We start from the raw sequence: 26,596 nt of genomic DNA on the forward strand, positions 1-26,596 counted from the left end.
ATGGCGTAGATTTTGCCACCGATGACATAATGGCAGTTGAGGATCACAAAGACCTCACTGACCACTAGTCCCGTGGCAAGAAAAATATGGATTTCTCTCTTGCTAAAACATGAGGATAATGAAAACACATAGAGCTTTTCTAAGTTCGGGGTGTATACTTTGAAGTCCGTGAACAATACTACTACATGCTCTAGAGTCTTCTCAACTTGGACATCACACCCTACGCCAATATGATAATTGCAGAATACATTTGGTATGTCTTCATGCACCGAAACCTCTAAGTGCGATGCACAAAAAAGATGAACAAGACTAGAACTATTATGTACTCACCTAAGAATTGCAGGTCACCCAAAATTGGAGGATGGGTGCCAAAAAGATGCAGGCAAGGACTAGTACAAGATATCTCATATCCTGCACATAAAGTTGAAAAAGGTACCTATCAATGCTACATGATTCGATAAGGGGACATGGACAGATTGCTGAAAGGTTTGGACATTACTTTATTCCTGTAAATGTTTGAAAAATGAAGAAAATTCATACTTTTCTTCATCCAACTCTGAGCTCGTTAAATCTGTTTTGTGACTCATCCTGTATATAGTGTGCAATGTGCTCATGTGAAATCACAAGGAGCAAAATGCCTGCACAGTTTTGGAAAACTTTGGAAAACTTTCATAGATGAATGATGAAATGTTTCTCAAGAGAACGGCTTCTGGTTTGCTTCCCTTAAAAATAACTCATTGTGTTCCCACAGAATCAGAGGTTCTAACATAGATCTACACAGCAAATCAAGGGTATGATTGGCAACAATAAAATATGTAGTGTTTTTCCTTTTTTACGTGCTACATGCTGTTGATCTATTAATTCGTTAAAGCAGGTGATCCCTAGACCTATCAAGCACCTGTCTCAACTTCCAAAGTGAACTTACTATGGTTCAAGTACCGGTCAAGCTCCATGGGAGGATAGAGAAGTGATGTTATAGTTAGCATTTGACAACCATTGACATTCTTGGTTTACTTCTCAACCATCATGCGGAGGTTCTCAGGTAAATCCTTTGCCAATTGTGAGCAATATCTTAAGCAATGAGTAAATGTTTGACATTAAAAGAGGTCTTATCACAATTGGACTAGGAGTCTAATCTATGAATTCTTCATTTCGATCACTACGAGGTTGTCCTGTTCATTTTGTTTGGTTGATGATTTACATGGACTTCACCTCTTTGTGACAGCAATGTCTGCAAAAGAAATGCATGCTGTGTGAGGCAGCATGAATGAACGAAGCAGTAGTCATTGTTTTTTTTTTTTTTTTTTTTGGGTGAAAAAGCAGTAGTCATTGTTGTCGTGTCTTTTGATGACTAAATCAATCACTACCAATTTTAAGTCTTATGTTGTGGACCTCATGTGGAATCGATTTCTCTTGTATCCACTCTTGTCTCAGATTTTTCTTGTTCTGTGACTTCAATTAGCCATATTGATAATTGCTGTGTTAGGTGGTCTTGCTCTGTCATGGTGATATCTAATGGATATTTTCGCCAAGGTTGTTGGCAAGAATAATTTGCAATTATGCCAAGTTTGTGGAAGAAGAAAGTACTTCAATGTGATTGCCTTTTGATTTAGAGAGGAAAGAATTAGCTGCACTGTCAAGATGCACAAGTTGATCGTCCATTATATCTTATGTAATATCATAATAACATGCTTGCTAATTGATCCTTGGTAAGGTGGTTAATCTCTTAAGTTGTTGCACTTTGCAGTCTACTTCCTTCAACTTTGTAACTGCCCTCAATTCTTGAGAATAACCTTGAAATGGTTCCAAAATGGGAAGCATAGTTATGCCATTGTTCTTAGTTTATTATTTAAGGAAATTTGTGGTAGTGTCCTTAGGGAAATCGATAAGACTCCTTATTTATGCTTCAAAATGTAAGCTGTCCTTCCTGAAACTAGTCTCCAAAAAGCGGTTTTCAACTTTTCGGCGATGGCACTTGCTAAGGAGACGCCTTTCTTGGAAGTACTCAGTCCATTCTTTTTATCTTTTCAAAACTGAACTCTCATGCATACCAGAAGGCTAAGTCATACAAATAGAGCTCGTTGTTTGAACTACCTTCCATGATATTAAGCTCATAGGGTTTTTGTTTCAGTAGGTATGTCTATTACTTACACTGTCTTATTTTTCAGGCTAGGCAGAAATGGTGTGGATTTTGGCACTGAGGACACAATGCCAAATGAGGATCACAAAGAACTCATTGACCACCAGTTAGATCATCTGAACAGGTTTATAAAACGAGAAAGGGCGTTTCAATTAGTTTATGGAGTATTATTGTTTGTCTGCGGGTTATTTGCAATTCATACACACCAGCTGTGAGCGGATCCTAGCAACCAAACATGTCAGAATTGCTGAAATTCAGTAACCCAAAGGTTATCAATGAAGTTTCATAGTGGGAGATTCAAAAACATGAGTTATATATCGTGAATTAGAAAGTTTTGAAATGGACAAGTTCATGATTTTGGGCTAAATGTTCACATTAGGTATTGGATTGAGCAAGAAAACACCCTATTTGCAGGTAAATGTTTAATGGCCATTCGGTTGGCCTATTGGAGGATATCCAGGTTCCCAGGTGAGAAATTTTTTCCCAATGAATTTCCCTGTATATTGATGGATAATAGGCTTTAAGTTGATGACATAAAAATTGTATTCTGATGCGAGGTTTTATTTTCATTTAGGGGCCTTTTACTGTGGTGTTGGAGCTGATTAGTCATCCAACCAAGATATATCCGATACTCACTTCAAGGCTTGCTTATATGTCGGTATCAACATTAATGGCACCAATGGAGTGATGATGCATTAATGGCACTGATGGAGTGATGATGCTTGGCCAAGTAATACCTGAACTCCAGCTTGCTTGTTATTTCAAAAAGGAAAAAAGAAAAAAAGCACAGAGCTATTGCCATCGACATTGGCTTCTATCTTGCAGTGAGAACACCAAGTCGGACCAAGCATGGGAATTGAAGCAGGAGATCATCTATGGTGTTAAAGATACCTTCTTGAGGTGAAATTTCAATTACTTGCTCAAGAAAATAACGAAATACCATTAACAGCAAACAAAATAAGTGCATAAAGACATGTTCTAAGGTATTTAAATACTTGATTGTTTATGTTTTTTATGCAACAGAGAATAACCGAGCAAGCTAGTGTTGTCTTCATGTAAGATCCAAAGCCAATAGAGGTAGCTGACTTCACTATCACCATTTACCCAATATTTTACCCCAAAGTTGATAAAAACATTCTCTTCCTTCTCAAGGTGACTGCAATGGTGCAGGATGCCATACTAACTACAGGTTCACACCATGGAAATAAGATGGACTTGGTCAAGAATTTTTTTTCAGTGAGGGACCTTTGAGAGTGTGTTCTTCGACTTTTTTGCAATACAAAAAGCATGAGAGAAGAGGGAGGCTTTGAAGTGATAAAGAAGGCAATTCGGAATCTCTCGCTTCACCATGAGGAGCACATTAGCGCTTATGGAGAAGATTGACGGGAAAGCATGAAACAGCCAACTGACACATTGTCTTTGGTGATGCTCAGAAGAAGCATCCCAACTACTAGTCAAATTTAAAGATTGCCTTGCTAATGGACTCAAATTTTATTGTGATGCCTGAATTACTGTATTGTTATGTAGGGAGTTGCCGATTGTGGTTGTTCAATCTATGGGGGCTGTGACAATGAGAAGCAAAGTAAAGGTAACATGACAATGACCATACCAGTTCCCATTTGTGCTCTATCTAAAAATCATTTGGAGATGCTCAACTTTATCAAATGATTCTAGAAACACTACCATGAAAAAAATAATACGTATGAGCATTCTTTATCTTTTTTGGTCTCAGTCGATTCTATGATTGCAACCATGCAAGGAATTTTCACTTTTTAACAATCATAAAGCATCCCCACAGTTTTGCTTCCTAAGTTGAAGTAAATACTTGGATATCTTGGTTCTTTTAGTGCATCAAACACTTTCTGAAATGCTTCACTCTTTTAGAATATCAATAAAACGTACAAAGTTCACCTACCTTGCTCAGTTAGTTAAACGGCTTAAAATGATATACAGGTTATTTGGAAGACAGGTGTCTTGCCTCAAACATGAACCCACGATGACCTTGTTACTTGTTGAAACTACAATTTTGTTGAAGCCCACCATCGAGGTTGAAGCTGTTGCTATCGAGAAGCAAGCATTGAAGGTCTAAAATTCAAACTACTGGCTTAGAATGGCCAACTGCCTTAATTAAATTAGTGAAGACCTCCAAGCTGAGATACTATGAACCCCTTTTTCTTCAGATTTAGGTCATTGACAGACGATCCTCATGTAAATAAGGCTTCCGAGAGGGAGAGAAAATTAGGTGTCCAAGCTCGGACCTGGTCTCCATCACATTGGTTTCATCTTGCATTTGCTAGTAGTTTCACCGTTATGGCATTTGAGTTCACCTATTTGCCTTTAGTGTCACGGACGACTTCTTGTCTTTGTATTCTCAATTAGACATTTCAGAGTAATTGTCACGCCCCGATCATCAGGCACGCACACATCCCTTACCTTGGTCGATTTTAAAATGCGATATCCCAGGACTATATATCGCCGACCCTTTCCTTTTTAATAGCACATGCAGAAGCAGTTATAAATCCCCAGACAATAAAACAATGGGATATATAAGTAGGACTAGAAAATTGAACTTGAAAACCAACACCCTTATGTACATCTATAATGACTCAGTCATACATGTACATATACAAACCATGCTAAAAAGGTTGGTTTCTACTCAATTAGATTCTACAGCAATAGTCATCAGGATCCTACTCTGGATCATCCTCGGGGTTCTCCTTCAGATACTCCTCTTCGAGTTCTTTCTCCTTAGGTTCTTCATCAGGGTCTTGAAATGTTTTCCTCAAACCGAGATGAGACTACGTCTCAACAAGTTCTACCCCCTAAGACCCGGTTAGTAAACTAATACACCTTAGGGCTGCCTATGCACAACATGAGTCAGAGGACTTACCTTGATCTCAGATTCTACCTGCATATTAGTACAGATCAAATAGGCACCCAAGCAATCACATCACAGATCGAAGCATCGATCGAATCGACCTAGTCGATTTCACGCCAACAAGATCACTCACGGTCATTCCCATTCAATCAATCAATTCACAACATCAAATCAAGGCAATGATCAATCGAGTTAGTCGAGTACATGTCAGTCGGACCATTTCTAGGTCATTCTAGTCATTGCTCTACAGTCTCAACTGATAAAACCAATCACCGAGCCACGTGCATTCTCCGATGCGATATCCCTTATCACCGAGTCACGTGCATTCTTAGAGGTGATGGAATGGATCACCGAGCCACGTGCATTCTCCAAAGTAATGCATTAATTTACCGAGCCCACGTGCCCTTTAAAATTCCATTCTGAATCAGCGAGCCCACGTGCATTCTCCAAGGCGATGCATCAAGTCACCGAGCCCACATGTCTCTTCAAGATGCCAAATGTACTCATTGAGACCGAGTGCATTCTCCGAAGTAATGCATCAAATTACCAAGCCCACGTGTCTCTTTCAAGATGCCACACTTTATCACCGAGCCCACGTGCATTCTCCTAGGTGATAGACCAGTTCTCCGAGTGCACGTGCCTTCTCCAAGGTGATATAGAACCTATCATGGATCCACTATACACATGACCAAATTCTTAGATGACATGCCTAGTCATCGGGTCAGCATACATCTTACATACTCACTTTCATTTCCACAATTTCCAGTATGCTCGGTAGTCTACCACAATACCTTTATCACTGGCAACCGATACTCAATTATTCACTAGTCAATTACTCAAATTAATTCGATTTAGGAATAATCCCTAAAAATCCACAATTAAATTAATTTAGCACAACGTAGAACTCAATTAAATAAGTGGAATGTCCCACGACAATCAGCACGAAGTTCTGGTCACTGGCCATCCTAGTTGAATTTCCGGAAAATAAATAATTAAATAATTAATTCCGAAAATTAAATAAATAAACACAATAATTCCAATTTAGCACAATATGGAGCTCAATTAAATAAATGGACTATGCCACGATCATCAGCATAAAATTCCGGTCACTGGCCATCCCAGTTGAATTTCCGGAAAATAAATAATTAAATAATTAATTTCGAAAATTAATATTTAATTCCTAAAAATTCTAATTTGGCCCGAATCGCCTAATTAACACCCGATAAGGGTCAGGAAAAATCCCACTAATCATCCAATAAATACTATAGGTAATTCTCTATCTAAGTACACTAACCAAACAACTAATATGCAATGCAATTAACTAATAATCGCTAATCAATTTTAATCTAACAACCTAATTACGCTTAACCAACACTAATCAACCTTTAAGTATAATTAGCAAACTAAGAAGGCATTAGTGAGTAAAACTCACTCAAAACGACGGGCTCGACGCGAGGATCGACTCTCCTCAAAGCGGGCCGAGCATCCGGGCTCGGGAAGACGGCCAAAACGGGCCACGAAGGTGCTGCCATACCCATTTTTCAACTCTCTGTGCGCTGCTGGTTGGGGGCGAATCCGGCGTCGGTGGAGGCAGCCAAGGGCAGCTAGGGCCAGGCAGAGCTCCGGTGGGTCGAGGTGGCGGTGTACGGTGGCTCCGGTAGCCTGCTAAGCCGTTCACGGAGGCTGGCCGATCCTTCCAGCGGACAAACAGAAGTTGTAGGGTTCGGGGTTGTAGGGGAACGGCACACGCGGCCAAGCGGTGGTGCGATTGACGGTTCGGCGAGGCGGCGTGCGGCTGGCAGTTGCTGCTTCGACTCCAGGCGACGATGGCCGCTGCTTCTGCTCGCGGGTCTTTGAACGAAACCGAGAAGGAGAAAGGAGTGTCAACGGTGGCTGAAGGGGATGAGGGAGAGACGGAGGGCGCGGGCGATGCGCGGGCGGAGCAGACGGCGGCGTGCGGCGTCAGGTGGCGACGACGGTCTTGGCTCTTCGGGGCACGGTGCAGCTCCTTCAACGCTGCTGGCCTCTGTTTTTGCTTCCGCTTTGTTCGAACAAGAGGGCCGGAAGAGAGAGGGTATTGAGAGGGTGAGAGCAAGTACCGAGAGAGAGAGAGAAGAAGACAAGAGAGAGAAGATAAGTTTGAAAAAGTCAAAAAGTAAAAGAAAGGAGAAGCAAAGTTGAAGACAGCAAGAGGGTAGTCGGTGGAGGGGGTTCGCGCACGAGGGAAAAAGAATAAGAGGGAGAGAGAGAGAGAGAGAAAAAGAAAAAGAAAGAAAGGAGGAGAGAGGAACTTGTGGGAAAAATAGGGGGAAAAGGTGTTTAGCCAAAAATAGAAAAGGAATGGGAATTAAAATCAAAAGAAAAGAATTTCCTCAAATAGAAAATTCTTATTTCATTTTCTTTTGAATAGTTCATAGATTCCCAAAAGAAGTTTCAGACTAGAGTACTCGGTCCCCATTTGCATTTCTGCATCCAATTTCCCTCTTGAATTTCTCTCAAATGACTCATAAAATCAATTGATGTCTCACTTATCAAATTGATTATTTTTTTCTCATCCAAGAATCCCTCACGCTTTCCCAATTTCACAATCCCGGCTTCAACCGAACGAAAATGGCCCTAAACTGACTTTTTCCCAAAGAGTCTCGGTTGTCGAAAAATCTTTTGAGACTAAATCGATGTTCCTAAAATTTATTGTGACAAGACAGAATCTTCAATTTTTGAAATCAGACTTAGATTGGCAGTTAATTTTACTCGGGCGTGTTTTTAGTGTGACCTAGGCTACTAGGTAGTTTTCAGAACTTTTTAGGACAAATGACCCGTGGTCGATTTTCTTCGAACCACGATGAACCCACTCGACACATTGGCAACTCTCGAGGATTCAAATACGGACACAGGGCACCAAAACGACAGTAAAATCAAATTAGTGCCAGTTGACGAGAGCTTTCCAATTTAATGGAGTCACCCACGATTCATTCATCTCAGTCGAACCGATCTATCTCTGATTTTAATTCGATTTTTAACTGTGCCGTAATGATCCCTAAAGATAAGCACGGTCGAGAAGTCGATTCCTAGTCGAATTCTCAGTTTATTTGCCTTAAAGTCCCTAATAGCCTACCTAGCTAGTCTAGTTATCTCGTGAGTGGCCAACTCAAAGAAAAACACTGTAGTCGTGCCGATGAAATGCCCAATTAATCTAATCGAAATCAGGACCCGAAAATCTGGATGTCACAGTAATTCATCCAAATATTGAGTGTCCTCATATGCTTAAGTCATTCAATTTGGCATGTCTGACTTTCTTTTGAATAAAAGGCTATTTGACTTCTCATTCAGTAAACATGAGATTCATGAGTTAGTTTCATCTCTTCCAATGTCTTTTTAAGAGAACTTTGGGAAGCAGGTCACGCAAGTTTGTCCGTGCAACTTCTCATTCAGTAAACATGAGATTCATTTACATGGAGAGTGCAGTACAAACATTGAGATGCAATTTGGCGGTACCTACCAATTTGCTTCTACGAAACTGAAAGTTACTCAGGGCCTTTTTCTTTTCATCTCCTCACACCGATCCAAACGTCTTATTCAACAATAGAATAAATAATTAAAAATGATGCCGATGCTAATTTATCAATCATGTTGCATCTGGCAGATAACAAAATTCAAGAAGCAGGATAGGTGTTTCTCTAGACGGATGAGAAGGCATGGTTGGACTTCGACAATTCCAGGGTCCAACTAAGGGAAAATCTTCAAACTTCTGCAATTAATAAATTTATGAAATTGCCTGTAAATTTTAATAATGTTGATAAAACATGAAGGCAATACAAAGAGATCAACACAGAGCATGAAAAAATAACAAAGGTAAGTAAGAACAATGTGCGGAGAATAAACCCGATACAAGTCAGGTGAAGATTATACATGGCCTTATTAGTGAGTCTCGGGGTATAAGCCTCCACGAGCTAGAATTAAATTTAAGGCTAATTCTGATAAAAAAGAGAATTATCTACTAAAAGATACCCATTAAACAATATTTGAAACAAAGACATATATCGAAGGGATCCATAAATGCAATTATGAGTTTTTTTTTTTTTTTAATTTCTTTCTTTCTCATTTTTTATATCTTTTTATCTTTTATTTAGTGGAAGAATAGATCACGTACCTAGAGATGGATAGACACAAACAAAAAAATATTGAAAAGGAGAGTGATTTAGTGAAACGAAGAACCACCAAAAGAGATACAAAACAAAAAGATTCAATCTCGAGCAGTCAGAAACCACATTCATTTGAGGACAGCACTCAGAACATTTGAAGAAGACATTTGGCCATTGAAAGTCGCATGTTAACAAACCGAGGAACCAAGTCATAAGTATACCGATTCTTCTATTGTCGACTTATAATACACACGCCAGCTTTAGTACACGTATCCGAGATAAAAATAATTGTACAACTAAGTCAAAAATGAGAACATAATACAGGAAAAGTGTGACATCCCGAATTTCAACCTCGTCCCGAATATATGAAATGGGCATTTCGCCAGCGCGCCTATGGTCCTTTTTCTCTGAGTTGATCACTCACGAGTTAACCAATCTATTGGGTGAAGCCATTAAGGGATATAACCGCGGTAAAATTCCTAAAAGCTACCCGATAGGTCGGATCGGACTAAAATCGCGTTCAATCGATTTCAACCACGAAATTGAGTTCGATTTCGAGAATCGGATGTTCGAGCATGTCACGATTCATTCATAAGATGTCGTCTTGTCTTTTCGAGAAATTTTCAGAGATTCTGAGATTTTTATAGAAAATCACTTTGGATGATTCGGAAATGAATGAAGATTAAGATTGGCCGAATTGAATGAATTTTCGACTTGCAAACCGAGTTATTTGGCGAAGGGGGATTGTAGAAATTATGTGGGCTTTTCCTACATCAAATTTGGACCTCAATTGGGGACTTTGTTGAGGAAATTGAAGTTTAAAGTGTTAAATTCGGAGCTAGGTGGGGCTGCATTATTGGACATCAAAATTGAGTTAATTGAGGATTATATTAATTGAGGATTATATTTCAAGAAGATATTTTGGGGAACACCATAGGATAGGCCTATGGACTTTTGGGGCTAATCTAATGATGTTATTAGATATTTATCATGACTTTTCTTCTCCCCCATCCGTGGCTTCCTCTCCACGCCGAGCACGCCAGCTTCATCCCTGCTGTCCTCTGCTTTTGCTTTAATTTTTCTTTTCCCTGCTCGATCGGTTCCCTTGGGACAGAACCGCCTCTGCCCTTCTCCCTTTTGTTCTTCATCTTCGACCGTTGATGTCCACCAGCGAAGCTACCAGTCGACGCCAGCTTCATCGGTTCCCTTCATTCGCACATCTCACTGCCACACCTCCACCGAAATTTCAGCCCAGCAAAACTATTTGTTGACCCTACGCCAGCCAGCTTCGTCCACGTTCTGCTCTAGTTTGCTGCTTCAGCCGCCACGAAGACCGAAGCTGCTTTCCCTTTCCATCGAAGCCGCAGCCACGTTGAGCCAACCTTCAGCAGTTTCTCTCAAGCAGAACCGGTTTTGTTGACTCCTCAGCCACTCGTCCGAAGCAAAACCCCGAGTCCTCAGCTTCTGCCAGCAACGTCCAGCCTTCTTTAGCTCGCCAACCTCCACGAGTCTGCTGTCCACCGAATTCAGCTCATCAAAGTCAGCGCCAAACGGTTAATTGACCGCATGCCCCATGCCAGCGAAGCCATTGTTGACCGTGAAATCTCCACCGGAGAAATCCCCACACGTCCGAGGTCTTGCTGCTTCAGTCTACCCAGCTACGAGGCTGCCTCTTCGGTCAACAAGCAATTGGCCCCATCGATTCTCCTTCTGCAGCTCGCGTCTTCGATACCTCCACCGAAGCAAGTCTCGGCAGCCCATCTTCGGGCTCTCTTCGTGGGCCAGCTACAGCAACCCATCGAGTCCATGAAGCAGGCCATGAGATCCAGCAGTCCTCAAGCCCAACAAAGCCAGTAATCTCGGCCCAAAGTGCAGTCTTCAAGCCCAGTCAAAATTTCACTAACAGCAGCTCCATTGAGCCCAAGTCAGCAAAAGCCCAAACAAGATGCAGTTCAGCCCAACGAAAATCTTCAGTCCAGTCCAACTTTGAAGCCCAGCAAGTTGACAATTTCACAAGCCCAGTTCAGCCCAGTCCAACAACCCGGTGATTTCGACCCTTGAAGTAGGCCCAAGCCCAAGTCTAAGCCCAGAATTTTTTTGTGCGCTTGCAAGGCCTTTGGGCTCGGCCCGAGTGATCGTCGACGTTGTCGAAAATTCGGATTTCGGCCGCTGTCGTGCCATCGCGGTGTTCCGATCTTCGCTTTGCCAAGTGAGTAATCTCACTAATCCTTGCTTAGTAGACTAATGATGCTTAAGGGTTGATTAGATTTAATTAAGTGTAATTATGTGGTTAGATTTGCATGGATTAGTGATTATTAGTTAATTGCATTGCATATTAGTTAGGTGGTTAGTGTACTTAGCTAGAGAATTGCCTATACTATTTATTGAATGCATCTCAGGATTTTTCCCGACCCTTATTGGGCTTCAATTAGGCATTACAGGCCTAAATTGGATTTTTAGTATTTATTTATTAATTTTCGAAATTAATTATTTAAGTATTTATTTTTCGGAAATTAAGCTGGGATAGCCGACGACCCGAAATTTCGTTCGATTGTCGTGGTGTAGTCCGTTTATTTATTTGAGCTCCACGTTGTGCTGAATTGAATTAATTATGCAATTTGAGAAATTATTCCATAATTGAGTGAAATTGAGTGAAATTGAATGATTGATTGGTGGATGACCGAGTGTGGTTATTTAGCATTGACAATACTTTGATGAGTTGTGAAGTAAAGAAAATCGTGAGGCTAAAATGAGAATAATTCTGGCTAAGATCGATCATTACGAGGTATAGACATACGTGGTTCGGTGATAAGGAAATCACCGGTGAAAACGGCGCCTTAAAGAACGCACGAGTGCTGTCTATTACATTACCGCATCGTATAGACGTACGTGGTTCGGTGATAAGGAAATCACTAGTGAAAACGGCGCCTTAAAGAACGCATGACTGCTGTCTCTTTGCATGCCTCATTACGGACATACATGGTTCGGAGATTAAGAATATCACTGGTGAAAACGGTGCCTTAAAGAACGCACGAGTGCTGTCCAGTACATATGTCACCTTGGCAAAAACGATGCCCGAGAGCATTACTGTAGCTCTGTGACTGAGAATGCAAATGGGAGGTTTTATATTGAGAAGTGATTTGACCTGGAAATGGTCCGACTGACATGTAATCGACTAGGTCGATTGATCAATGATTTGATCCATTGTCGTGAATTGACTAATTGAGTTTGAAGTGACCTTGAATGGTCCGATTGACATGTAATCGATTAGGTCGATTGATCAAGATATCGATTTATGATGTGATTGCTAGGGTGCCTATTGAATTGTGCTAATATGCAGGTGGAATCTGAGGCCAATGTAAGTCTTCTAACCCGTGCATGTATAGGCAGCCCGGTTAGCGTATTGGTTTCCTAATCGAGTCTTAGTGGGGTAGAACTTGCTGAGACATAGTCTCATCCCGGTTGTGGGACAACATTTCAGGCCCATAGATGAACCTGTGAAGAAGGAACTAGAAGAGGACGATGAGCCAGCAAAAGATGAAGAGCTTGAGGGAAACAAGCTTAGGGAAGAAGAGTCAGAAGAGGATCAGGATGATCCTGAGTACGACCCTGATGAGGACTGAGATCCCATCCTCTTTGGTGAATCATGTCTAAATGTGAATAGTGTGAGTAGAATGTTATGAATAGTCTTGTGAATAGACTTTGAGTTATGCCATGTATAAAGGTTTACTTGTCGATTTCAATATGAAAAATATGGCATTGCTTTTCTATCCCATCGTGTTATTGTTTGGGGATTTATAACTGCTTCCACATGTGCTTAATAAACGAAAGGGTCGGCGATACTTAGTCTTGGGATATCGCATTATAAAATCGACCAAGTTGAGGAATGTGTGCGTGCCCGAGGATCGGGGCGTGACATCCCCTTTTTGTGGTATCAGAGCGAAGTTCAAGATTGGAGTGATAAGGAGCGATGAGTCTTGGGATAGTAGTAAGAAAGGCCTTTAAATTCATGCTGGTGCATGTCTGTGTTAGCTGAATGCTAGAATTGTTTGTTGTGTGTGGATCACTCACCTAATCCAATGTGGATTTGGAAGATGGGTGTTAGTAAAAGACTGAACCATGAGCGAGCAGGAGCTGAGAACTCCTAGTAAGAGGATAATGTCCTCTATAACTCGGGGTAAATTGCTGAGATAGATCAGTACCCGAGGTGGTTGTGACAGAGTGTCGGCTCTGGCCAGCTCGAGTGTAAGAGTACCACCACAGGTTGGTACTAGTGTAGCAGCACCGCGTGATCCTAGGTTCAGGCATGAGCAAGCTCAGGACCGAGCCGCCGTTGTTGTCGCTGTCACTACAACCATTGTTGCCACACCTGCTGAGGTCCAGTGTGAAGATATGATCTAGGAGTGAGCCGTTGTATTCGAGTCGAGGTACAGATTCAATACAGGTAGAAATGGAAATTGGTTAGGGAAAAGACCGAGGTCGAGTGAAAAGTATCCTATTTCACCCAATAGGAAGGGTGGGGCAGTCAGGTCAGCACTGAGTCAAACGGATCGTGTTGTTTCTGGACATGATGATAGAGATCGGTCTTATGTCCTTCCTAGGACAAGAAATTGTTTGGAGTGTAGCCAACAGGGGTATCTAGACGGAAGTGGTCCTAACAGATCGGTGGGACAACCAGAAAGAGTGCATGCTATCACTTGACGGGAGGTAGAAGACTCACTAGATAGGTGTTGGATTTGTAGAAAAAAACATGGATAAATCCAGTGTCTGAGAATGACTAGAATGTGTTGGAGGTGATTTTATCAGAGCAGCGCAGCAGAGTTTTGTGCTGAGTTGGTAGAACTTAAATTGTTGAAGTAAAAGTGAAAGAGAGGGGAATCACTTGCAATAGTTGTGCTTGACTAGTTGCTGAGGTGTGAGTTTGACGCCATGTGAATAGTGTGGGTTCATGGAGCATCTTGTGATAATGAATCATGGTCATGGAGTGATCCAGTTTAGTCCATTAGCATGTGAAAGTGTCGAGGTTATTGGGAGTCGAAAAGAATCTTCGATTTCATTAATCTTGTTGGCTGAAGGCAACTTGTTTATTAGACGGAGGTTGCCAAGGTTGCTTGGCGATTGTCTTGGGTAGGACAGATTGGAGAACTAGAGATGGAGGACATCTCAGCGGTCTAAGAATTTCTAGATGTGTTGTCACAAGAAATTGTTATCGTCGTCAGAGAAAGAGATAGAAATTGCGATCGAGCTAGCACCATGATAGAGCCACTCTCGAAGGCTTCTTACTAGCAATTGTTGTTTGAATTGGTAGAACTGGAGATGCAGATGTGAAGATTGATGAATGAGGAATTCATGCATATCAGTGCATCACTTTGGGGAAACATCAGTTTTGTTTGTGAGAAAAAAGAAAGATGGTTTGTTGCAAGCATGCATTGACCATCGTCAACTCAATTAGGTGACGATCAAAGACAAGCGTCCATTGTAAAAGATCGACGAATTGGGTGACCAGACATCAAGAGTGTCGATGTTTTCAAGGATCAACTTGAAAACAAGATGTCGTCAGTTACGAACCAGGAAGGAGGTTATACGGAAGACAGCTGTTCGTACTTGATATGGTCTTTACGAGAGTATTGTAAGATCGTTTGGCCTGGTGAACACTCTAGTTGCTGTCATGGATTTGACAACCCGAGTGTTCAAGGAATATCGAGTTCAGTTTGTCATCATATCTTTCAACGATATTCTGGTGTATTCGAGAAATGCTAAGGAGCTCGAGAGACACCCGAGAATGGTGAAAGAATTTCTGTGGACTCGATGAAGACCAAAACAGTTATCAGTGAAGTGAGATCTATAGTGAGGTGTTGTGCGGAGGACTGGGTGCGTACTGATGCGACATGATAAGATCATTGCATATACATCCCGCCAGTTGAGGCCTAATGAGTTGAATATGAGACGGTGTCGTGAACCAGAACCTTGGCAGGACTAGGATGGTGCTATTTGGTATCACCCTGGGAGAAAGAAAGAAGTCACTGATACGTTGAGTCAAGAGTCTTTAATGGTGCATATGCTGGTTAAAGTATGGAACTTACTTGAGAAAGTTTGAAATTTGATTTTCAAATTTGAGGTAGGCTACCTTTTGAATTCTATAGCCACCCTCAAAATTGAACCGGATATTCAAGTTAGAATCATACGCTTCAGTTGACAGACCGGGATGTTCAGAAAATCCTGTAAGAGGATATCGGTAAGGGAAAAGTTGACTTTCAGATTTCGAAAGATGGAACGTCAAAGTATAGTGGGTGATGATAGGTGTCAGACAGTACGGAACTTGAGGAGAAGACTTTGTTAGGAAATTCACTGTGGTATTGCAGTATTTGACCATATAATGCGAGGTAGGTCAGAATCAACATCAGCTCATTGGTAGACCGATATGAAAATAGACATTGCCGCAGGTTGTAAGTGTCAGATGTGCTAGTGAGTGGGAGTTCAGTGAAGCAAACCGGGAAGACTTTTATAATCATTCGAGAGTCCCCGAGTGGGAATGGAAGTATATCATGGTGGAATGTTGTGATGGGTTTGCTAAGGAGTTAGAGGAAGAATGACTCAAGTTAGGGTAGTGGTCGATAGATTGATGAAGTCGACTCATTTTATCGCTGTATGGAAGGATATTGATTGGAATAGGCACGCCAAAGTGTATGTGTGTTAGACAATTCGTTTGCATGGAGTACTAGTGACGAACTTATATTGGATCCAGAACCGAGGTTCCCAGTTTCAGCAGATCAATTAGATAATTCCTTTTGAGGCAAAACAGAGCAGAGTGTGTAGAACTTCAGTTTGTTGAGATGAGATCAGAGAAAGAAAGATCACAGGCCGAGGGTCAGTTCAGCAATCAGTAGTTGCAATTGTTGTGATCAGTGCCAGAGTACGGACCGCTCAGAACTGCCAGAATAATTGAATTGTTGAGCATTGAAGGCCCCAAAAAGTTCTAAATTGGTGAGTACACCTTTATGAAGGTATCACTAATGAGGGATACCTTGTGTTTCAACAAGGAGGGAAAACTAAAATCGAAGTACGTAAGTCCCTATGAGATTCTGAAAAGAATCGGGATCCTATCGTATCATCTTGCATTGCCGCCGAGGTTAGCACAAGTGCATGGCGTCTTTCACGTGTCGATGTTGAGGACATATGAGCCTGACACGACCCACGTGCTAAATCTTGAAGAATTAGGCATGGACGACAGAGTGTCGTACGTGAAAAGTCGGTTCAGTTGTTGGTTTAGATGGATTGGATTTAGTGAAGCAAGATAGTCCCCTTGGTCAAAGTGGTCTGACAACGCCACGGGACTGAAGAAGCAACCGAGGAAAGTGAGACTAGATGAGATGATGATACCCCCACCCTTTTGTTTAAGGATTTGTAAAGGTTTAAATTTCAGAGACGAAATTTTTATAAGAGGGGAAGAGTTGTAACATCCCGAATTTCAACCTCGTCCCAAATATATGAAATGGGCATTTCGCCGGCGCGCCTATGGTCCTTTTTCTCTGAGCTGATCACTCACGAGCGAACCAATATATTGGGTGAAGGCGTTAAGGAATATAACCGCGGTAAAATTCCTAAAAGCTACTCGATAGGTTGGATCGGACTAAAATAGCGTTTGATCGATTTTAACCACGAAATTGAGTTCGGTTTCGGGAATCGGATGTTCGAGCATGTCACGATTCATTCATAAGATGTCGTCTTGTCTTTTCGAGAAATTTTCGGAGATTCCGAGATTTTTATGGAAAATCACTTTGGATGATTCGGAAATGAATGAAGATTAAGATTGGCCGAATTGAAGGAATTTTTGACTTGCAAACCGAGTTAATTTTGAAGGGGATTGTAGAAATTATGTCGGCTTTTTCTACATCAAATTTGGACCTCAATTGGGGAATTTGGTGAGGAAATTGAAGTTTAAAGTGTTAAATTCGAAGCTAGGTGGGGGCTGCATTATTGGACATCAAAATTGAGTTAATTGAGGATTATATTTCAAGAAGATATTTTGGGGAACACCATAGGATAGGCCTATGGACTTTTGGGGCTAATCTAATGATGTTATTAGATATTTATCATGACTTTTCGTCTCCCCCATCCGTGGCTTCCTCTCCACGCCGAGCACGCCAGCTTCATCCCCGCTGTCCTCTGCTTTTGCTTTAATTTTTCTTTTCCCGCTTCGATCGGTTCCCTTGGGACAGAACCGCCTCTGCCCTTCTCCCTTTTGTTCTTCATCTTCGGCCGTTGATGTCCACCAGCGAAGCCACCGCCGACGCCGCCTTCATCGGTTCCCTTCATTCGCACATCTCACTGCCACACCTCCACCGAAATTTCAGCCCAGCAAAACTATTTGTTGACCCTACGCCGGCCCAGCTTCGTCCACGTTCTGCTCTAGTTTGCTTTGCTTCAGCCGCCACGAAGACCGAAGCTGCTTTCCCTTTCGATCGAAGCCGTGGCCACGTTGAGTCAACCTTCAGCGGTTTCTCTCAAGCAGAACCAATTTTGTTGACTCCTCAGCCACTCGTCCGGCAAAACCCCGAGTCCTCGCTTACGCCGCCAACGTCCAGCCTTCTTTAGCTCGCCAACCTCCACGAGTCCGCTGTCCACCGAATTCAGCTCATCAAAGTCAGCGCCAAACGGTTAATTGACCGCATGCCCCATGCCGAGAAGCCATTGTTGACCGTGAAATCTCCACCGGAGAAATCCCCACATGTCCGAGGTCTTGCCGCTTCAGTCTACCTAGCTACGAGGCTGCCTCTTCGGTCAACAAGCAATTGGCCCCATCGATTCTCCTTCGCAGCTCGCGTCTTCGATACCTCCACCGAAGCAAGTCTCGGCAGCCCATCTTCGGGCTCTCTTCGTGGGCCAGCTACGCAACCCATCGAGTCCATGAAGCAGGCCATGAGATCCAGCGAGTCCTCAAGCCCAACAAAGCCGTAATCTCGGCCCAAAGTGCAGTCTTCAAGCCCGGTCAAAATTTCACTAACAGCAGCTCCATTGAGCCCAAGTCAGCAAGCCCAAACAAGATGCAATTCAGCCCAACGAAAATCTTTAGTCAGTCCAACTTTGAAGCCACAAGTTGACAATTTCAGCAGCCAGATTCAAACAGTCCAGCAACCCAGTGATTTCGACCCTTGAAGCAGGCCCAAGCCCAAGTCTAAGCCCAGAATTTTTTTGTGGGCTTGCAAGGCCTTTAGGCCCGGCCCGAGTGATCGTCGATGTCGCTGAAAATTCGGATTTCGGCCGCCGTTGCGCCATCACGTTGCCATCGCGGTGTTCCGGTCTTCGCTTTGCCAAGTGAGTAATCTCACTAATCCTTGCTTAGTAGACTAATGATGCTTAAGGGTTGACTAGATTTAATTAAGTGCAATTAGGTGGTTAGATTTGCATGGATTAGTGATTATTAGTTAATTGCATTGCATATTAGTTAGGTGGTTGGTGTACTTAGCTAGAGAATTGCCTATACTATTTATTGAATGCATCTCGGGGTTTTTCCCGACCCCTATTGGGCTTCAATTAGGCATTACAGGCCTAAATTGGATTTTTAGTATTTATTTATTAATTTTCGAAATTAATTATTTAATTATTTATTTTTCGGAAATTAAGCTGGGATAGCCAACACCGAAATTTCGTTCGATTGTCGTAGCGTAGTCCGTTTATTTATTTGAGCTCTACGTTGTGCTAAATTGAATTAATTGTGTAATTTGAGAAATTATTCCTTAATTGAGTGAAATTGAGTGAAATTGAATGATTGATTGGTGGATGACCGAGTGTGGTTATTTAGCATTGACAATGCTTTGATGAGTTGTAAAGTAGAGAAAATCGTGAGGCTAAACTGAGAATAATTCTGGCTGAGATCGATCCGGTACGAGGTATAGACATACATGGTTCGGTGATAAGGAAATCACCGGTGAAAACGGCGCCTTAAAGAACGCACGAGTGCTGTCTATTACCTGCATCAGTATAGACATACGTGGTTCGGTGATAAGGAAATCACTAGTGAAAACGGCGCCTTAAAGAACGCACGACTGCTGTCTACTACATGCCTCATTACGGACATACGTAGTTCGGTGATTAAGAATATCGCTGGTGAAAACGACGCCTTAAAGAACGCACGAGTGCTATCTAGTACATATGTCACCTTGGTGAAAACGACGCCCGAGAGCATTACTGTAGCTCTGTGACTGAGAATATAAATGTGAGGTTTTATATTGAGAAGTGATTTGACCTGGAAATGGTCTGACTGACATGTAATCGACTAGGTCGATTGATCAATGATTTGATCCGTTGTTGTGAATTGATTGATTGAGTGGAAGTGACCCTGAATGGTCCGATTGACATGTAATCGACTAGGTCGATTAATCGAGATATCGATATGTGATGTGATTGCTAGGGTGCCTATTGAATTGTGCTAATATGCAGGTGGAATTTGAGGCGAATGTAAGTCTTCTAACCCGTGCATGTATAGGCAGCCCGGTTAACGTATTGGTTTCCTAATCGAGTTTTAGTGGGGTAGAACTTGCTGAGACATAGTCTCATCCCGGTTGTGGGACAACATTTCAGGCCCGTAGATGAGCCTGTGAAGAAGGAACCAGAAGAGGACAATGAGCCCGCAAAAGATGAAGAGCTTGAGGGAAACAAGCTTAGGGAAGAAGAGTTAGAAGAGGATCAGGATGATCCTGAGTACGACCCGGATGAGGACTGAGATCCCATCCTCTTTTGTGAATAGTGTGACTAGAATATTATGAATAGTCTTGTGAATAGACTTTGAGTTATGCCATGTATAAAGGTTTGGTTGTGGATTTCAATATGAAAAATTGAGATAGCTAGTACGAGTACCTAGAGGGGGGGTGAATAGGTATACAAAAAATTTCTCGAAGCTTGCACGATATTTAAACAATTAGAGAATTTGCAACAGTTAAAAATTCAATCACAAGACTGAGTAAGGGAAAGAGAGAATTGAACACTCGGTTCATAGTGGTTGGCTTGATTCAAGCCTACGTCCACTCTTCGCACCGACAGCCGATTGGCTGGATTCCACTATGATCAAGAGTTGTTACAGTGTTGATCTTCCTTGATTTCTAGGTGTAGATGATCTACCACACTCACTCAAGGCGTCACCAAGTATAAACACTCTCTGTATACAATTTCGCTCAGTCTCAACTAACAATCAAGGATCTTCAGACTCTGGAATTTTTCTATCGATCACACACTTAAAACAACTAGAACGTCTTCCTTTTATACTCCTTCATGCCATCATAGCCGTTGGCACTTACCAAAGGAATTCCTCCAATCTACCCGTTGGATGGAATCAATCAAGAAGATCATCCGAGCTATTTAAGGAATCGATGATAGCCCATCAATCTGTTCGCCCATACAATCGGGATCTCGGTTTCCAAGAATAGAATAATCCAAAATTATTTCGTCGACCATCGGATCTTCAATCGATCTTAGATAAGAATCAAAGAATCCGAAATGATTATCCAACCAAAGAATCTATTCCGGAGGATAGGATCAAATCCTCAACCATAAACCTTGGCTTTGGATTTCCTTCAACACTTTGGATTAAAAAAGACTGTCGGTGAGAATAATTTTGAGTCTTGAGTCTTGAGTCTTGAGATTACAAAGTCTTGAGACTATAAAGTCTTGAGACTTTAACTATCGATATCCAGACTTAGATCGATAGAAATGTTTTGTCGGCTTCAAAATATTCTGGAAAGATTTCTCCAACAATCTCCCCCTTTTTGATCGACAAAACTTTCTTGAAGATTTGAACAACTTTGACCTGCAAAAACATTTCTCAAGCAATATGGCTAACTCATAAAGATTAATAAACAACCAGACTCTGCATCCACAGCAAATTGGTTAGTCTTTCATGAGTAATACCATGTAACAATACTTGATATAAATGCAACCAGTCAAGCATCAAAATCCACAGCCAATTTAGTCTAACACTCAAGTTCAAGTTCTCAAGTCATACTCAAAAATAAACATAAACACAAAAGTCAAATAAAGTTTTAAAATAATGTTTGTTCAAATTGGTTCTCCCCTTTTTGTCATCATTAAAAAGAGGGTGAGAAATGAGTCATGTCTGCTTGGGAATGCGCACGATCTGGAAATCCCCAATGGACTGGACTACTCCTTCGAGCTTCTTGGATCTTCTCGCGGATGAGCTACCTCTCTCTCTTGGCATTGGCTTGAAGTTGCAGAGCGAGGTCTTTGTATTTATCTTCCAGAGAGACTGAAGATGCTTGTCCAGCATGCTTCAAAGCTTGGATTTCACAGTCCAGAATATATATCTGGTTACGCATTTCCAGAAGAATATTCATGATACTACGAAGATCTGCAGAATCATCCGTCTGTGTACTGGCATTGGCTTTCTCAGATGGTGTGTGTGCAGACGATGGCGCTTCTGAACGGTCTGGCAGATTTGGAATCGTCGTATCATCTTCTTCAGGCAATTGAGAGACCTGAACTTCTTCTGGGTCTTCTGGAGATTGTCTTGGATCTTCAGCAGCATGAGGTGGAGACCTCTCTTGCTCGCTAACTCCCCCTGTCTCTAGGACATCGAAAGGGGAAGAGTGATGATCATGCTCTTGATTTCCCTTCTCTCCAGATTTATCAGCAGACTGTTCTTTTGCTTCTTCTCCTTCTTCCTCAACTTCTTTCTCCTTCTCTCTGTTTTCTTCTTCTTCCCTGCTCTGCTGAAGTTCTGTCGGATAAGACACGAACGCGTCTTGTTCTTATCGTCTTTGGAATAGTGGGATCTTCATCATCTTCATCCTCATCCTCCAGGATAAGAGTTCTTTTCCTCTTTTTCGATGAAGCACCAATGGCCTTCTTTCCTTTCCCTTTTGAAGCAGACTGGACTGGAGATTTCACTTTGAATTTCTCCATTGCCTTAGAGAGTTCTTGCAGACGCATCTTCATTAACATTTTCAACCCTACCACCATCTTATCACACGTTCGAACACAAAAAGTATGTGGCAGTTCAATATTCAGATGTCTGAAGATCTTGGTCACTGAGACCGAGGATAAGGCAATTGTCCTTTGTCTTTTGACACTGCTTTCGTACATATGGAAAAGAATAGTGTGCGGGAGAGAAAACTTCCGTCCCTGAGTTGATCGCATACATCAATTTTGCTTCGAAAGAGACACGAAGTCTTTGAAGTAGACTTAGGTCCGAGACAATTGATCACAATCTTGTGAAGCACAATGTTGATGGCATTCATCCTGGAATAGATAATTTTCTTATCTACATCCCTATCTTTGACAAGATCCGAAGTAGTTCGGGTGAGACTTTGATTGGGAGATAGCGTCCCGTTCAACTCCAACTATGTCGCCAACATATTCACATCTACCACATAGACTTTGTCTCCAACACCGAATGAAATTCTATTTGCATCCAAAAAGCTAAGATTTGAATAGAAATAAGCGGTGGATGATCATACCCGTACGCTCAGAGTCGAGCGAAAGTCTCAAGTTGAAGCAAATTCAACTTCTCTTAGGTTCAAGTTGATGGAATCCGGGAAGTCAAAATCGACACTTCTAGGTTGATTACCCTCTTTCAACACCGTAATACACTTTTTCCTGATCCTTGGATTTAAACAAATCCATCCGATTTCCTTTCACCTTTGCCGCCACACCCATTCTAGGTTTAAATTCAAGGAACATTTTGTCATCATCATTCCCGTCAATCAGATTTTGTCCTGGCATACGAGGATCTCTTGGAATGTTCGCAAGTGCTTCCTCTGCTTTTCCTTTCGGGGCAATTCCCCATTCCTCCATTTTCTTCAGAAAAAGATACTCATTCCCATAATTTTTGTCCTTAAGGAAGTCATCTATGTAGTTCAATGGAGTACCACGTGCTTTTCAATGCACAATAAAGTTTATACAAAAAGAGGGCTTTTGAACTCTTCTGGTCGGCATCCTCGATTATCTCTTCTTCCAGATTATGACTTGCACTTTGTGGGGCGGGGAGATGCTGAATGACGTGGAGGAGAGCGAATCGGACTTTGTCGCGACTAGGTAAGTCTTCTTCCTCGGTGAGATCGAAATGAGTCGGTCCCTTCTTCATTTTTTGTGGTCCCCTGTTTGCGATTCTAGATGATTTCCTCGAAGACGACATCTTTCTTTGTCTATTGGAGGATTCCTTCACTTGCTTTCCCAAGAAAAATGACCACTTTCTCGACGATGAACAAAGAGTAGAAACAGTATCGAGAGGAGAGTGCTTTTTAGGGTTTTGAAGATTGGGGAAAAGAAAAACTGTATATATATAACTCAGTTTTTGAAAAAGGAAGTTCAATCGGTGCAAGGAAAGTGAACGATTACTTCTTTTCAAAATCGATAACTGCCAAAATTATTAAACAAAAGATCGTACCTTTCGAGTTAATATAACTAAATGACAATTAGTACCTTTTAGATGAAATACAACTTGAGTCTATAGCCATGAATGATTGAGTCTCGGATTTAGAGTCTAAGAGATCGAGTCTTAGAGTTGGTGAGTCTCTAGACTTTATCTTCTTCAAGCTTCAAAATGTTGAGTCTCGAGCGGATAAAGTCGAACTGATTCTTCTCCAAAGGCTTTGTGAATATGTCCGCTAGTTGACTTTTTGAATCAACAAATTGAATCGAGATTTCTCCATTTTGAATATGATCTCTAATAAAGTGATGACGAATCTCAATATGCTTTGCTCTTGAATGAAGGATTGGATTTTTGGTGAGATTGATAGCGCCGGTGTTGTCACATCGATTTCGTGCATGAGTCTTCAATGCCAAAGTCTTGTAGCTGTTGTTTTATCCATAGAATTTGCGAACGCAGCTTCCAAGAGCTACATACTGTCAGGCCGTCGTTGAAAGAGCTACGGTGCTTTGCTTCCTCGAAACCAAGACACCGTTCGTTTCCAAGTAGTTGACAAGTTTCGAAGTGCTCTTTCTATCGACTCTGCAACCGGCCAGATCTGCATCTGAGTATCCTAGAAGATTAAAGTCTCCCTTCTTTGGATACCAAAGACCGATGCTTGAAGATGAAGCAACGTATTTGATAATTCGTTTCACGGCAATGAGATGTGATTCTCTAGGATCTGATTGAAACCTAGCAGAGATACAAACACTAAACAAAATATCAGGTCTAGAAGCGTAAGATAAAGAAGTGAACCGATCATGCTCTGTATAGCTTTTGATCTACTTTCTTCCCTTCTTCATCCTTGTCTATCTTCTCGAGAACATGACATTGGTATGTCGATCTTTTTGCACTTTTCCAATCCAAACCTTTTGACAAGATCATTCGCATATTTTTCTTGATGGATGAAAGTTCCTTCCTTCATTTGTTTCACTTGGAGTCCAAGAAAGAATGTTAACTCTCCCATCATACTCATTTCAAATTTATCCCGCATAGACTTAGAAAATTTCTTGCAAAGACTTTCATTAGAGGATCCAAAATAATGTCATCAACATATATTTGAACAAGTAAAAAGTTTTGTTTTCCTTTTTGATAAACAAAGTAGTATCTACTTTACCTTTGACAAAACCATTTTGTAATAAAAACTTACTTAGTCCGTCGTACCAAGCTCGAGGTGCTTGCTTTAGACCATACGAGCCTTTTCGGTCCGAAGACTAAGTCTCGGCTTCTTTGGGTCTTCAAATCCAGGCGGTTGTTCCACATAAACTTCCTCATGGATAAATCCATTTAGGAAAGCACTTTTGACGTCCATTTGGAATAACCTGAAATTTTTGTAACAAGCAAACGCAAGTAATAGACGAATAGCTTCTAACCTTGCAACGGGTGCGTAAGTCTCGTCATAGTCTATTCCTTCTTCTTGCGTATATCCTTTGGCCACGAGTCTTGCTTTGTTTCGTACGACTTTTCCTTTTTCGTTCATTTTGTTCCTGAATACCCATTTGGTTCCAATAACGGTTTTACCTTTTGGTTTAGATGTCAATTCCCAGACATCATTGATGTTGAACTGTTTGAGCTCTTCTTGCATAGCTTCGATCCAGCTTTCATCAGATAAGGCTTCTTCTATGCTTTTTGGTTCAATTTCAGAGATGAGAGCCACAAAGACTAGATTCTTCATGCCTTTTGATGCGGCAAGTGCGGATTCCTTCATTAAGTTCGCCAATAATAAGATCTTTGGGATGACTGGATTTGTGCTTCCAAGTTACCGGGTTGATGATCTCTTTCTTTATTTGATTCTCCATGAGCGTCTTGATGATGGACTTCCAGAATCCGAGATGCTTCTTGAGATGTAGACATTTGAAGATCTAGAGTGGATTCGGTCTCTTCGTCGAGTCTGGGCCGGATTCATCTTGCACCGAGTCTTGGAATTTGACATTCATTGATTCTTCCACTGATCGGCTTTTTTGTTGTAGACTCTGTAGGCTTTGCTTGATGTAGAATATCCAAGGAAGATGTCTTCATCTGATCTCCAATGCTACGGGTTCTTGTTGGTCCGAAGAGATCCATATGAAGCAATGCTTTCCCGAATGCATGGAGTGCATAAGTCGACTTTTGGTATGGCGGTTTAGGTAGACCTCGAACAAGTTGCTTTGAAGAGATTTTGGCTAATTGCTTCTTGTTGATATGGCCAAGTTTTCTGTGCCATAGAATTGCTTCATCTTGAATTGAGATTAAGCATTGTTCTTCATTTGGCTTTACATCAAGGAGGTAGATGTTTCCATGCCTTCGACCCATGAAAGACCGAGTCGAATCTTTGCTAATTCCAGAACATATGCCTTCTTGAAAGAAGATCTTGTAACCGTATCACACAATTGGCTAATGCTGAGTAGATTGTAGTTGAGTCCTTCCACTAGAGAGACATTGCTTATTGTGAGATTTCCAATTTTCGCAGCTCCGAATCCCACAATACTTCCTTTGCTATTTCCTCCGAATGAAACTTTTCCACCATTTACTTTAATAAGCTTTATGAAACATTTGAGTCTCTGTCATGTGTCTTGAGCATCCGCTGTCAAGATACCACTTTACCTTCTTTTTACAGACCCGCATTCAAAAAGAGTCTCAAGCTTTCTTTGGTACCCAAATTTTCTTGGGTCCTTTGGTGTTAGTAGGATGAGCATTATTAGGCCATACTCGTAACGAGCTTCCAAACCATAGGACACTCTTTTTCAAAATGATCCGACTGCTACACTTAGAACATCTTAAAGCATTTCGACCTACAGGCTTTACAAAAACTCTTTTGAAATGATTTTTATAAGCCTCTCTCGATGGTCTTTTCTTAATTCTTTCTTTTACTTTCGGAAAATCAATCAAAGGGATTGTTTCAGCTGTCATACCTAGACCCGACTTATTGAAGTAAGGTCTTTGGATTGAAAGGACTTTTTCAAGTTTTTCGGACCCTATTGAAAATTTCTTTGAAATATTTGATAAATCAGTTTTTTAAGAAAGCATTTTCTTTTGAA

The 26,596-nt window shown here is 41.5% G+C and overlaps 1 pseudogene; it reads left to right on the forward strand.

Annotated features, from left to right (window-relative positions):
• On the forward strand, nucleotides 1-4,394 carry LOC104422791 (annotated as a pseudogene).
• The last annotated feature ends 22,202 nt before the right edge of the window (nucleotides 4,395-26,596 follow it).

This window comes from Eucalyptus grandis, unplaced genomic scaffold (assembly GCF_016545825.1).
Source record: "Eucalyptus grandis isolate ANBG69807.140 unplaced genomic scaffold, ASM1654582v1 tig00008050, whole genome shotgun sequence".
NCBI lineage: Eukaryota > Viridiplantae > Streptophyta > Magnoliopsida > Myrtales > Myrtaceae > Eucalyptus > Eucalyptus grandis.